Source organism: Nymphaea colorata, chromosome 6 (genome assembly GCF_008831285.2).
Source record: "Nymphaea colorata isolate Beijing-Zhang1983 chromosome 6, ASM883128v2, whole genome shotgun sequence".
Taxonomy (NCBI): domain Eukaryota; kingdom Viridiplantae; phylum Streptophyta; class Magnoliopsida; order Nymphaeales; family Nymphaeaceae; genus Nymphaea; species Nymphaea colorata.
In genome coordinates, this window is record NC_045143.1 from 17,491,857 (window position 1) to 17,505,674 (window position 13,818).

Below are 13,818 nucleotides of genomic sequence, written 5' to 3' on the forward strand. Positions count from 1 at the left end.
ATGGGCTTTATGTGGTGGAGACTCCAGAGTTAAGCTTCTTAGTACACACCAATAATGAAAAGAAGAGGCAAGAATACCAGATGTGGCACGCAAGAGTTGGGCATATTTCAGACAGAAGCTTGAAAATACGTGTTCCTAATGTCACCATTAACGAACACTCTTGTGATGCTTGCGAATATTCGAAGTCAACTAGGCTGCCGTTTCAAACATCCACTGATCGATTTACGGATTTTTTTGATTTGGTACATTCAGACGTGTGGGGACCAGCTCCTGTGGAATCCAATACGGGATACAGGTATTATGTGTCTTTTATCGAAGATACTCGCATGTCATGGATATTTTTTCTTAGAAATAAAAGTGAAGTTGTTAAGGTTTTTCAAGATTATTACAATTTGGTATACACTCAGTATGGTGCAGAAATTAAGAAGCTTCGATCTGATAAATGGGGGAATATGTGAACCAACAGTTTGAGGAATTCCTGAACAAAAAAGGGATACAACCTCAACTTACATGTTCAGGGACTCCCCAACAAATGGGGTGTCAGAAAGAAAGAACAGACAACTTCTTAATATTGCCCGTGCCCTTATGATGCATATGAACGTACCTCAAGTTTTTTGGGCAGAAGCAGTTGGTACTGCCTGCTATCTTGCTAATAGAATTCCCAGTTCTAGTATTGAAAATCAAGTTCCTCTTGAAGTTCTAATGCACAAAACAATCTCTATTAGACATTTAAGAATTTTTGGGTGCAAATGTTTTGTGCATATACAAGAGAGATTTCGAAACAAACTTGAAAAGCGAGCTTTGAAATGCATCTTCCTTGGGTACTCAAGCAAGAAAGGTGGCTACAAATGATTTGACCCAAAATCAAGAAAGTTTTTTGTGACTCGGGATGTGAAATTCTTTGAGAATGAATCATATTATGAGGCACCGAGTCAGGGGGAGACTCAAGATCAAGGCACTAGCTCTGTTACTGCTCCTCTTGCTCTAGCTCCTCTCTCTCTTCCTCTTGTTGATGTTTTTCAAACTCATACCAAAAACCAAAACCAGCAACCTAATGAACCTACCATCTTAGAAAACCAAAACCAAGAGAATAACCCAAACCAAGATTCGCAGCCACTGTTGTCTAACCAAAATCAAAGCATTGAACCAACCCTTAGAAGATCAACCCGTCCCTCTAGACCACCATCAAAACTGAATGACTTTTATCCACAACCACTCCATAGAAAACTACATCAATTTCCATACCTTATCAAAGCCATACAAGTCCTATGTTCTCAATACCTACTCTCATCATGAGCCAAAAAACTATGAGGAAGCTAATACAAACATAAGCTGGCAGAGAGCTATGCAAGAAGAGCTGTCCGCGTTGAACAAAAATCAAACCTGGGAGATAGTGCCACTGCCTGAAGGGAAGAAAGTCGTCGGATGTAAGTGGATATACAAGATCAAATATCATAGTGATGGGACTATCGAACGGTACAAAGCTCGCCTCGTTGCAAAAGGTTTCACTCAAACCGAGGGAGTAGACTTCAATGAAACCTTTGCTCTAGTCGCTAAGATGAATACAATAAGAACTCTTCTATCAGTTGCTTCAATCAAGCGGTGGAAACTAGCACAACTTGATGTCAAGAATGCTTTTCTTCATGGAGAACTCAATGAAGAAGTTTACATGGAAGTTCCTCAAGGCATACAACATAAGAAAGGGTATGTGTGCAAACTAAAAAAGGCTCTTTACAGCCTTAAGCAGTCCCCTCGAGCATGGTTTTCACGCCTAAGTGAAGCACTGACTAAGATTGGATTTAAGCATAGCAGTGCTGATTATACAATGTTTGTTACTATTCGATCTTCAAAAATAACTATTCTACTTGTTTATGTAGATGACATCATATTGACAGGTGATGATAAAGAGTTCATGGTACACGTCAAAACTTATCTCAATCAGCAATTTGAAATAAAAGACCTTGGAACCCTACGGTACTTCTTGGGTATAGAGGTGGCGCACTCAGAAAATGGAATCTTTATATGCCAAAGAAAATATACTCTAGACCTCTTAAAGGAAACTGGATGCCTGGGAGCAAAGGCTGCAGACACACCTCTTGAGATAAATTGCAAATTGAAGAAAGATGAAGGAGAAGGAATTGAAAACGTTCAAAGTTTTCAGAAATTGGTTGGGAAGCTCATATACCTGACCATCACTCGACCAGACATCACTTATGCTGTCAGCCTGGTAAGTCAATTTATGCACAACCCCAAGTTAAGACACGTTGAAGCTGCTCACAGGATCTTGAAATACTTAAAAGGAACTCCTGGACAAGGGATCGTGATGAAACGAGATCATAAAATGGATGTCATTGGTTACTGTGATGCTGATTGGGTGGGAGATCCAAACAATCGAAAATCTACATCAGGATACTGTACTTTTGTCGGAGGAAACTTGGTGACTTGAAAAAGTAAAAAACAATCGGTTGTGGCCCGAACAAGTGCAGAGGCAGAATATAGAGCCATGGCTTCATATACGTGTGAATTAGTATGGATAAAAGCATTATTGAAAGATATGAAGATTGAAGTAGAGGAGCCCATGAGGTTAATGTGTGACAACATGGCTGCTATCTATATTGGAGCAAATCCAGTTTTTCACGAACGTACTAAGCACATTGAAGTTGATTGCCATTTCATCAGGGAAAAAATACAGGATGGAACCATTATAACACCACACGTCAGAAGTGAACTTCAACTTGCTGACATTCTTACAAAATCTCTTGGAAGAGATCGTCATACATTCATTATACACAAGTTGGGGCAGATCGATATCTGCACGCCAACTTGAGGGGGAGACTGTTAGTTACAAAGAGATGGGGCGAAAATCTCGTAAAGAGATATTAGAAGATCTACCACTTTTGGGAGAAGATTGGACGCTGATCTGGTGTGTGTTCCTTATCAAATCGTCCACACCAAGATTGTCGAGATCAAGGAGCATCTCTAACGACAGCAACTGAAGATTCTTGTTAATCCCTAAAAATCTGTTCCTATCTCAATCTTATAAGTGAAACCTATATAATGGGGAGTACCCCTGCTGTAAAGGTGTGGAAAAATAGAATGAAGAAGAGTTCCCCTTTCTCTCGTGGATGTAGGCTTCAAGCCGAACCACGTAATTACTGTCTTACAGTTTTTCCTCCCCTTGCTATCTCTATTTTTCTCATTGCATACTTCTCAACAGCGCCAACCCCTCGATCGTCCTCTCTCGCAATAGCCTTTCCGGTGCCATACCCAAGTCTCTTGGCCGTGTCGAGTTCTCCACCATCGATCTCGATAGGAATCTGCCAGTCGGCGACCATCTCACCTCTTCAACAATCGATCTAAGTCACTAAGCACCTTGATTCTCTCCCGAAATCTCTTCGATTTCGACCTGACCGGTGTCACCTTCCCGTCCGGCTTGCAGATCTTGGATTTCTCACACAACATGATAGGGGGAAGCATCCCCACGGAAATTACGGGCATCGCTAACCTGCAGCAATTCAATGTGAGCTACAACAGGCTGTGCGGGAGGATCCCCCAAGGTGGGAACATGTAGAAGTTCGATAGTTCGTCCTATTTGCACAATCACTGCCTCTGTGGACCGCCGGTCTCTGCTAAATTATGTTGAAATCTCTTTTACTCAACCCTCTGAGCTTTCCCATTCAATAAATGCAGCTCTGTTTTCTCTAGTTTGGTTAACTTAAGAACAGCATTTCGGAAATTCATTTTGTGTAAGTGGACGTTCGAAAGGGTCGTGTTTTCTCTTCGGGATATCCAAGAGATCATTTAAACAATATATGTATATCACGGTATTACTTTGTCAGTCTCTTGGTGGTTATTCTATACTTTCTAGCTAAAAAGAAAACGATTTTCCTTATGAAACCCAGACAATTAAAGTCTCGGAGTCGTGGAAAAACAGAGGAAAAGCTCAAACCCAAAATCTGAAAAGCGACAAGGGTATTGCTGAACTCCTGAAGTACGTAGGAAACATAGCAGGACAACGGGAGAGAGGGAGAACTCTTCATGGAGTCACAAATGCATTTGTGACTTCCAGAGTTCCAATCCACCATTAAATCGATTAATGCCCCCATCAGTTTTCTCCATCGAATAGGTAACTCCACATATTATTGTTGTGTGGTAGCTCGTTTTCGGTTTAAAGATATAGTAGTAGCAATTTTTCCCTTCGCTGCGAGTGAAATTAGCTACTCTAGCTAGATGTTTTTGCTAACAGAAGCAGCTCCAGTATAGGAAAAACAGAGCACTTAGGTGTAAAACAGACACACACCAGACCAGCAAATTAAACAAACAGATGCATACGCACAAGAAATATGAAAGAAACGTGAGAGATAAAGAGAGACATGAGAGAGAGAGAGAGAGATGGATGCGTCAAAAAGATGATCCTTTTTCCGTTCAACTTGAATATTTAAAGGTATACAAATCAAGGGATAGATCCACAAATCATGGGATAGAAATGTTACAGAAAATCATGGGATAGAGATGTTATAGATAAATGGTTACAACAGAAAATTTAAAGATAATAATAAAAAAGATTATCTTTCCTTAAAATCAGCTTCTAGATCTTTCCTTTCAATCTGATACTCCCCCTCAAGTTGGTGTGTGCAAATCTGAAACACCCAACTTGACACTTAGACTTTGAAAGGTGTCTCTCCTTAATGGTTTGGTGAAAATATCTGCTAGTTGCAGCTGGGTCTGGGCCGGCCCAGCATGACTCGATAAGAGCCGGCTCTGGGCCATCTCAATGCTTGAAACCAAAAACCCGAGCCAGGGCCCGATTCGGCCCGATTACAATAAAAAATGCTTTTTAATATAATTTTTTTTAATATAAAATATATTTTATTTATATTTTTAATAAAATAAAATTAATTTTTATTGTTATTGGGCAGAATCGAACCCCCGTCGGGCTGGTCCTATACATTATCGGGCTGGCCCAGGCCAGTTTTTTTGAGCCCGATCGATCCAAGTACCGGGTGCCCTGCTTCTTTGATTTTCAAGAGATAGAACATTTTCCTAAAAGCACTATATATCCACTAACTGATTTACAAGTAGTTGGACAACTCGCCCAATCTGAGTCACAATAAACTCGCAATTGCTTTTCACTTGATGATGATAAAATTTTCCTTCCACTGGTGAAGACTTCAAATATTTTAATGCTCGAAGTGCCACCTCATAGTTTGTGGTTCGCGGCAATTGCATGAACTGACTGAGAACTTGAACTGAATACATTATGTCTGAACGAGTAATAGTTAAATAAATCAAACATCCAACTAGCCTCCTATATTGAGCTCGACCCTTCAGTAGAATACCGTCATTTGGAGTAAACCGTAATTTTTGCTCCATTGGAAAATCAATAGGCTTGGCTCCCATTATGCTTGCATCATTCAAAATATCCAGTATCTATTTTTTTTGACTTAGAAATATTTCTGATAGCGCTCTTGCAACTTCTATATCAAGAAAATACTTAAGTATTCCCAAGTACTTAATATGAAATTTGGAATGTAGATATTGCTTAACTGAAGCAATTCCTTGTTCATCATTCCCTGCGATGATAATATCATCAACATATACAAGAATAACAATAAATTGTGGTTTATGTATCCGAGTAAATAGAGTATAATCAGTTGATGATTGAATGAAATAAGCGTCTTTAAGTGCTGACAATAGCTTGTAAAACCAGTTGTGTGGCGATTGTTTGAGTCCATAAAGAGACTTATGAAGTCAGCACACTGTATTACTAGGATACTCCCCCTCACGAAGAAGCCCTGGTGGAATGATCATGTATAGTTCTTCATGCAAATCAGCATGTATAAATGCATTATTAACATCCATTTGATATAAATGCCATCTTTGAATTGAAGCAAGAGGAAGGAGAGTTCACATAGTTGTCAATTTCGCAACTGGTGCAAATGTCTCATGATAATCAAGACCCTCTAGTTGTGTGTACCCTTTATTTACAAGTCTGGCTTTGTAGAATTCGATACTTCCATCTGATCGCCTTTTGATTTTATAAACCCAACGACAACCAATTGGATATTTATTCGGAGGCAAAGTAGTGAGAGACCATGTATTGTTGTGTCAAGTGCTCGGATCTCATTAATCATAGTGTTTCACCAATGTTGATACTCAACCGCTTCCACACACGAGCTAGGTTCAACATCTTTCATGATAGAGGTTAAAAATTCATAATGAGATTTAGAAAATTTGTGAATAGGTAGATATTTATGTATGGGATAGCAGGTACCTGAGGGTCACTTATTTGAAGTCGATTCCTTAGGCAGTGGACTTGTAACCATTACATTGGAACACATATAATCTTGAAGATAAGATGGTGAATGACGAGCATGACTAGATCGGCGTAGAGCAAGTAGCTTAAGCGGAGTTGAATCATGTGACGCAAGTTGATGCTCTGAAATATAGGTGGCTGGTTGGTTTTGAGCATTGTTGGTGGAATCGTGAGATTGAGTAGATGATGTAGACGGTATTGGGGAGGAGTCTGCAGAAATGCCATTGTCACAAGATGACATATATTTCTCGCCAAGATAATCTTCTTGAGGATGAGGCAAAATAATTTTGTTGAAATTATGTGCATGACATTTTTTAGTTAGAAATGGAAAATAATCCTCATAAAAAGATATATCTCTACTTGTAAAAAGTTAGTTGGCATCTAAACCATATACACAATGCCCTTTTTTATTATGAGGATAACCTGTAAAAACACATTTGTAAGCACGTGATGCAAACTTATGCATTGGATTTAAATTTTTGGTATAGCACAAACATAAAAAAACATGAATAAAATTGATGACATTCTATTGATTAAAAAAGTCACAGTCAAAATACATTCTCTCCAAAAATTAACTAGTAGGTTAGCTTGAAACCTAAGTGCTCATGTTACCTCTAGTAGATGACGATGCTTCCTCTCAACACATCCATTTGTATGTGGAATTCCAACACCTGAGGTTTGATGTTCTATGTCCTGATCATGAAAATACGCTTGCATATTATGGGCTATAAATTCAGTACTATAATCGCTTTGAACACATTTTACTTGGATATTAAATTGAGTAAAAACCATGGCACAAAAGTGAGTTAAACAAGAGAAAGTTTCAGATTTAAATCTCATCAAGAAAACCCAAGTAGATCGTGTAAAATCATCTACTATGGTGAGAAAATAATGTGCTTCCGTATGTGACATCGTGGCATATCCTCACCAAATGTTACAATGGATCAAGGCTAAATGTTCACTTGCTCTACTAGTATTAGTTGGAAATGGCAAACGAGTAAACTTAGCTTTACGACAAGCATCACAAGGAAAATCATGCCTGAAAATAGAAATGTTTTCATTTAAAGAAAAAGTTTTATCAAATGAAGGATGTCCAAGTCTTATATACCATATATGAGCAGTCTTATTCCAAGGAGAAGCATGTGAAGTAGATAGAAGTAGAAGATGGTAAAGTCCACTGCTTATGTAACCCATTCTAATTAGCTTCCTCGACAAAGGGTCAATGCGCAAAAGGTTGAGAAGAAAACAACAACACAATTAATGATCTTGGTAAACTTTGGAACTCACAATAAATTGTATTTCAAGTTAGGAATATATAGGATGTCAATGAGCTGAATATTGGTTGAATGATGAACTGTTTCAGTAATAGAGACTAGTATTTGATGTCCATTTGGTAGGTTGATCACACATTGTCTGGGCAGATTTTTAATATCAGAAAGTAAAAGAAAATGACGAGTCATATGGTCTGAGGCTCTAGTGTCGATAACCCAAGGAAAATGAGGTGTGAATGATTATTTACCTACAAGATTTGCAGCAGTCGGTGAAGTATCAACATTCAACCAAAATGCCAATTGACTGACCTGATCTTCAGTAAGTTGAGACAAAACAACACCAACCTTAACACTGTTTTCCAACATTCCTCCCTACTGCTCCTTTTCAGTTTTAGAAGAACCAGACATTTAACTTGCTGCCTTAGGGTGATTTGGAGGATAACCATGAAGCACATAACAACCAGACTTTATGTGACGGAGCATTCCACGATGATCACATTTTGGTTGAGGGCGATTGCGAGTAGCATTGGATAGTCTTGCATAATTAATTTTGAAAGGAGCAGGAGAAGACTTGGCTGCAAGAGCTATGTAATTGGAGCCAAGAATTTTAGGAGTGAGAAGATGTTGAGTCTCCTCTTGAAGCAACATATCATAGACTTTAGTTATTGTGCAGGGCAGGGGGTCTATAGCAAGAATCTGATTGTGAAGAATGCTAAAGCTTTCATTTAACCCCATTAATAACTGATAAACTTTCTCATGATCTTGACATGAATGAAACTCTTTGGATGCACCACAAGTACAAGCAGACACAATTGAATAAGATCCAAGTTCATCCCAAAAGGTTTTAAGAGTAGTAAAGTAGACAACCAACAAATTTTGTTCTTCTCGTAAATCAGATATTATCTTCTTCAATTGATAAATACAAGTAGCATTACCTTGAAAGAACCGGTCTTGAAGATCAATCCAAAGCTTGTGGGCTTCACTGACATAGATGACGTTGTTTGCAATTGCCTTGGATAATGAATTAAGAAGCCATGAGTGGACCAAGTCATTACAGCAAACCCAAGAAATATAATCTGAACTTGTGGTTGCTGGTTTTGGAATAGAGCCATCAACAAATCTGAACTTGTTCTTGGCACTAAGGGCCATCTTCATGAAACATCACCAAGTAGAATAGTTGTCTCCAACAAGTGGGTTGGTCACAAGAATGACACCAGGACTATCTGAATGGTGCAAGGAGAACGGGGACTGATTCTGATCACCAAAAACATCAGCCTGATCAACATGATGAATAAATGAATTTTCGATAGCCATGTGACAAGCCATGTGGGTAATATCTCTTTGTCTCAAAACAGCTCTGATACCATATGACAGAAATGTGAGAGATAGAGAGACATGAGAGAGAGAGATGGATGCATCAAGGAGATGATCCTTCTTCCATTCAATGTCGCATATTTAAAGGAATACAAATCGAGGGATAGATCCACAAATCATGGGATAGAGATGTTACAGAAAATCATGGGATAGAGATGTTACAGATAAATGGTTACAACAGAAAATTTGAAGATAATAATAAAAAGGATTATCTTTCCTTAAATCAGCTTCTAGATCTTTCCTTTCAATCTGATAAGAAAGGCCTTCTTTTCTTTCATTCAGAAAGGAGGTACTTGTATAGTGACTAAAAAATAGTGCAAAATTAGGGCACGAGAAGCATATTGTGGGCTTTATTACAATAATTACAAAAAAATCACAAGAAAAATAAAAGGTGAAAATCCTTTTTTGTGCACTCGAATCCCAATGGCTGAGAGGGAACATATCTGCAAGAGAATTCATATACATGCATTAGAAGAAAGAAACTATTTGAAGCCAAATATCAGAATTCTTCTAACTTTAGGATTTAGCACCCCCACCTCAAATTGGATACCCTTACTTTGGATTTGAGAAATGTAAATTGATACTTATTTAACGCCTTGTTAAATATATTCGCCAAATGCAAGTGTGGTGGAACATGCTATGTCCTAATCATTCCGTAGGCCTGCGCATGAAAATTTCATGCACAGGCATGTGATGCTGCCACATGGTGCCTAGGCTTCAAGATTCTAAAATGGAATCGATGTCACCAGCCGACAAATTGGTTGATACCTTAAAAGACCATACTGCCCCCTTGCCTTTTGAATCGGCTTTTACCTTAAAAGTCCTTACTAGTCCACAGTCTTTGATGCACTAGGAATAATGTCAAATCAACCGCTGAATCAGCTTAAAACATAAAAGATGAAACTGCCCTACCATCTTCAATGCAAGAGAAAATGACAGAAAATGCCATGCATTGGAAAAATTCTGAAACCCTCCTCCATCATTATGGCAGGATTACTCGAGAGTCTCCAACTTTCGTAGATGATTGTTTAAGCTAAGAGAGAGAGAGAAAGACGCATCACAATGATCTAAGAAGAAGAGTGCAAAGCCCTCCTGAAGAGCATAGACACCTCCTGAAGCATTTCCAAAATTAGTTCTGTGAAAGGGGACATTCGAAAAAGTCATGTTTTCTCTTTTGTGATTTCCAAGATCGATCATTTAATCAATATATGGATCACGACATTATTTTTTCATATTCTTGGTGGTTATTCTTTACTTTCTAGCTAACATGAAAATGATTTTCCTTGTGAAACCAGACAATTAAAGTCTTCGGATCGAGTTAAAAAGAGGAACAACTCAAACACAAAATCTGAAAAGCCAAAAGGGTATTGCAGAATTGGAGAAGTGTGCATAAAATAGAGCAGGACAAGGAGAGAAAGAGAGGGAGAACTCTTCATGGAGTCACAAACGCATTTGTGACTACGAAAGCTCCAATCCACCATTACATTGATTAATGCCCCATCAATTTTCTCCATCGAATATATGAGTTGAATTTTACTGTAAGTAAATGCTTGATTGTTGTAGACACCTCAAAATTTTTATTGGTCTTTTGTGCTTATTTTCTCAAACATCAAACATCTTTCAAACACAAAGGCCTGAGATCACATAGGGATGAATTTTATCACCTTTATAACCCAAATGCTAGGCAGCTGGATCTAGATCATCCAACCTACCGTAGTCAGGAAAAATCACCATTTCGCCCAAATTTTGTCCAATTTTTATGAAACAACTTCAGAATTCATGAGAATTATGATTTACCATTTCAGTTATGAAAGTTCTCATATTTGCAATCACCAAGGATTTTCACAATCCATTTTCCAGCTCACATTTGGTTGAGTTAAGCTCAAAATGGCCCATTTCTGCCATTTTTCAGTAATTTCTTCGCACCAAAATATCTGCTAATCCACCAACTTTGTTTTCAAATCATTTCTACTATCAGCAGACTATTTTTAATGAAACCTTAAATTTGTAGAGCCAAATTCTTGTTAGAACCTTCTATTTCCCTCCATTTCAGTTGCAATGAGCTCATTGACTCAATGATTTGCTTGATTCTCATCAATGACACCTTGTCAGTACCAGTGGAGCTCACGTTAAGGTTTTCTCAATGCCAGGAGAATATTTCTGAAGTTATTTTTCACTCACTCATCTTAATTTCATCTCTAAAGTGTTGCTCTAACATCAAGGTCACTCTATCTCCTTGAACTTTGAGTGTCGCAGTTTAAATTCTATCAATATGAGGGTAGACAGCTTGTGCCAAGTTAGCATCATGTTCTTTAGTATCACAACTGATTATCTTTAGCTCGATTTGGATTAGTTCATTTGAAATGTAGCTCATTTTTCATTTTCACTCATTTGTCCTACATCTGGAGCTCTCAATGACAACTCAAACTTCTAAGCTGAAATTCTCACAATCCAGACCTTAAATTGATAATTTCTTCACAACAGTATAATTAGAAACATCTCAACATAGTATTATCAGATCTAGTTCAGATAGAATACCTCTCGATCATAGAATTCATCACTGCTGGGAGTGCACTATCTTGTCTGAATCTAGACATTATCACTTTTAGCTTCAAGACTAACTTTTAATCAATCTAGGATTCTGATTTTCAATTTTAGCATACCGATCGATTCAGCTCATTCAAAGAGAGTATCAATGCATCTATTTCTCACAAACAAGTCCAAAATCACTGGCTTCCATTTTATCCTTCACATATCCATTTTACAACTTGGTCAATTTTAAAAATTTTGATTTTTCAAAGACAAATCAAGTCATTTTTTCTTGAAACTTCTTATGAACATACACTTTGATTTTTCAAAGACAAATGAAGTCTTTTTTTCTTGAAACTTCTTATGAACATACACTTTTGCATTGTCTATGATTCAACATAGTTTAATGTCCACCTCGACTTGCGAAACATGCTTTTTGTACCAGGGGCAAAACAGTTATTTGGTAAATGTGCATGATTTTTATATCTTTCTAAGTTAGGAACCACATGAACCTAACTTACATGTTCCGTATGCTAGAGCAAAGCCCAGCATAACTCACACAGGGTCTGACCTCACCTTGAATTCAGCTCAGTTCAAAACTAAACTCAATAAGCTAAATGTGACAAAAAACTGAACCTGGTTGACTTGAGCCTGGTCTGGACTTGTGTTTAACCTAGTCAAACACTTAGCAAACCCAAGTCAACATCCTAGCACTGCACTTGAACCCATTGACCCCAGACTAAGCCCAGGTCCTGCATGTGCGTCAAACCTAGTCCAAATTATTGTTTCAGATCTGAATCTCATACCTGATATCCAACATCATTTTTCTCAATCCAAAACAGGATCTAAACCTATGATCTAAATCCAAAATCAAAATCCATACTCAAAATTCAGACCAGAACCCAAATCAAACATCAAATCTTCCATCAGAAGTCCTAATCTAATCCATTTTGAACAAGATCAATCATAGTCGTTCATCTCAACTCTCAAGGCTGGCTATGGGTTTTCGTATATTTCAAAAGGGAATCATATCAGTGCCACTCCCACTCCTATATTCTAGACAGTCAGTTTAAAAATCAATATTATTTTGTAAAGTGTGGGCCCTTGATCAGTGTTTTAGACAAATCTCCTCAGTTGATTTGTTGACACCTCAACAATCATTGTTTTTCCGTTTCTGAATTTCTGATTGGTTAGAGTTGGTTAAAACTTAGCCAACAACACTATCAAAAGAGGTGAGGATCGTCCAACCCCTATTCCCATATTTTGGCATATTTTCTAGGGTGAATTCTCTCTTCTTTTTCTTATTTTACTTAGTTTATTTCCTTGCTTTTGCTAACTTAGATTCCTCCTTTTGGGCATATTTTTTAAGATTTTTCCCAGGTCTTCCAAGTGGTTTGAATGTGGACTCACAAAGAGGAAAAGAAGAAGAAGAAGAAGAAGAAGAAGAAGAAGAAGAGAAGAAGAAAGAAGAAAAAGGCAAGTATCTCTCTTTCCCTCTTTGATTTCTACGTCCCTCTCTCTCTCTCTCATGGACTTCACGTAGGCATTCCTCTCAGTCTTTCGCATTCCTTTCTTCATTAGTTTTGTCTTCTCTTTACATAAATTATGATGCATATGCATGTAGCTGTTTATTTTCATACATATGTGTTTGCTCCACTTTATTTAATTTGTCCTTAATTTAAATTGTGCATTTAAATGTTAGTTAGTTTGTTTTGATTTAGATTATAATATTTTTAATTGATTGAGTTATCTTGATAATGTCATTGTATTTGGGAATTTTCATTAAAATATAGTTTGAGAGATGTTAAATATTAAGTTAAATGAAAATCAGACTTGCTCTAGCGAGATTGATTTTCACGTAACTTCAAATGACTATACCTCTCGAACAAGAAATTGTTTTTGCAATCCATAAAAAACCGAAGGTTTGTGTATGTGTATAGTTTGTGTGTTCAACTTTCATGCATTTTTGTTATAACTTGACCCCTCTGTTACGTTGATTTCCGAACTGTTTTTTCTATCTCAGATTTTTTATTGTACTAAGCCTTGAAAGTTTCCTATATTAATTAACTTAGTTCTCTCACTGCAGAAGTCTAAATTGAGTTCCGTAAAAGCCAGAAGTTTGCTATACGTGTAACTACAAAAATTGTTACTTAACTTAGTTTTTAATGAACTGTTTTTTCATTACTGCTTGTTGAAGTTTTAGCAACAAAAATAATATTTGGTTGCTGATCCCACCAATATAAAAATTCAGCAACAGAAACAATTCTTCATTGCTATATGGGCCTTTAATAACCAAATATTTCATTGGTAAAGGTCTTTTTTTAGTGC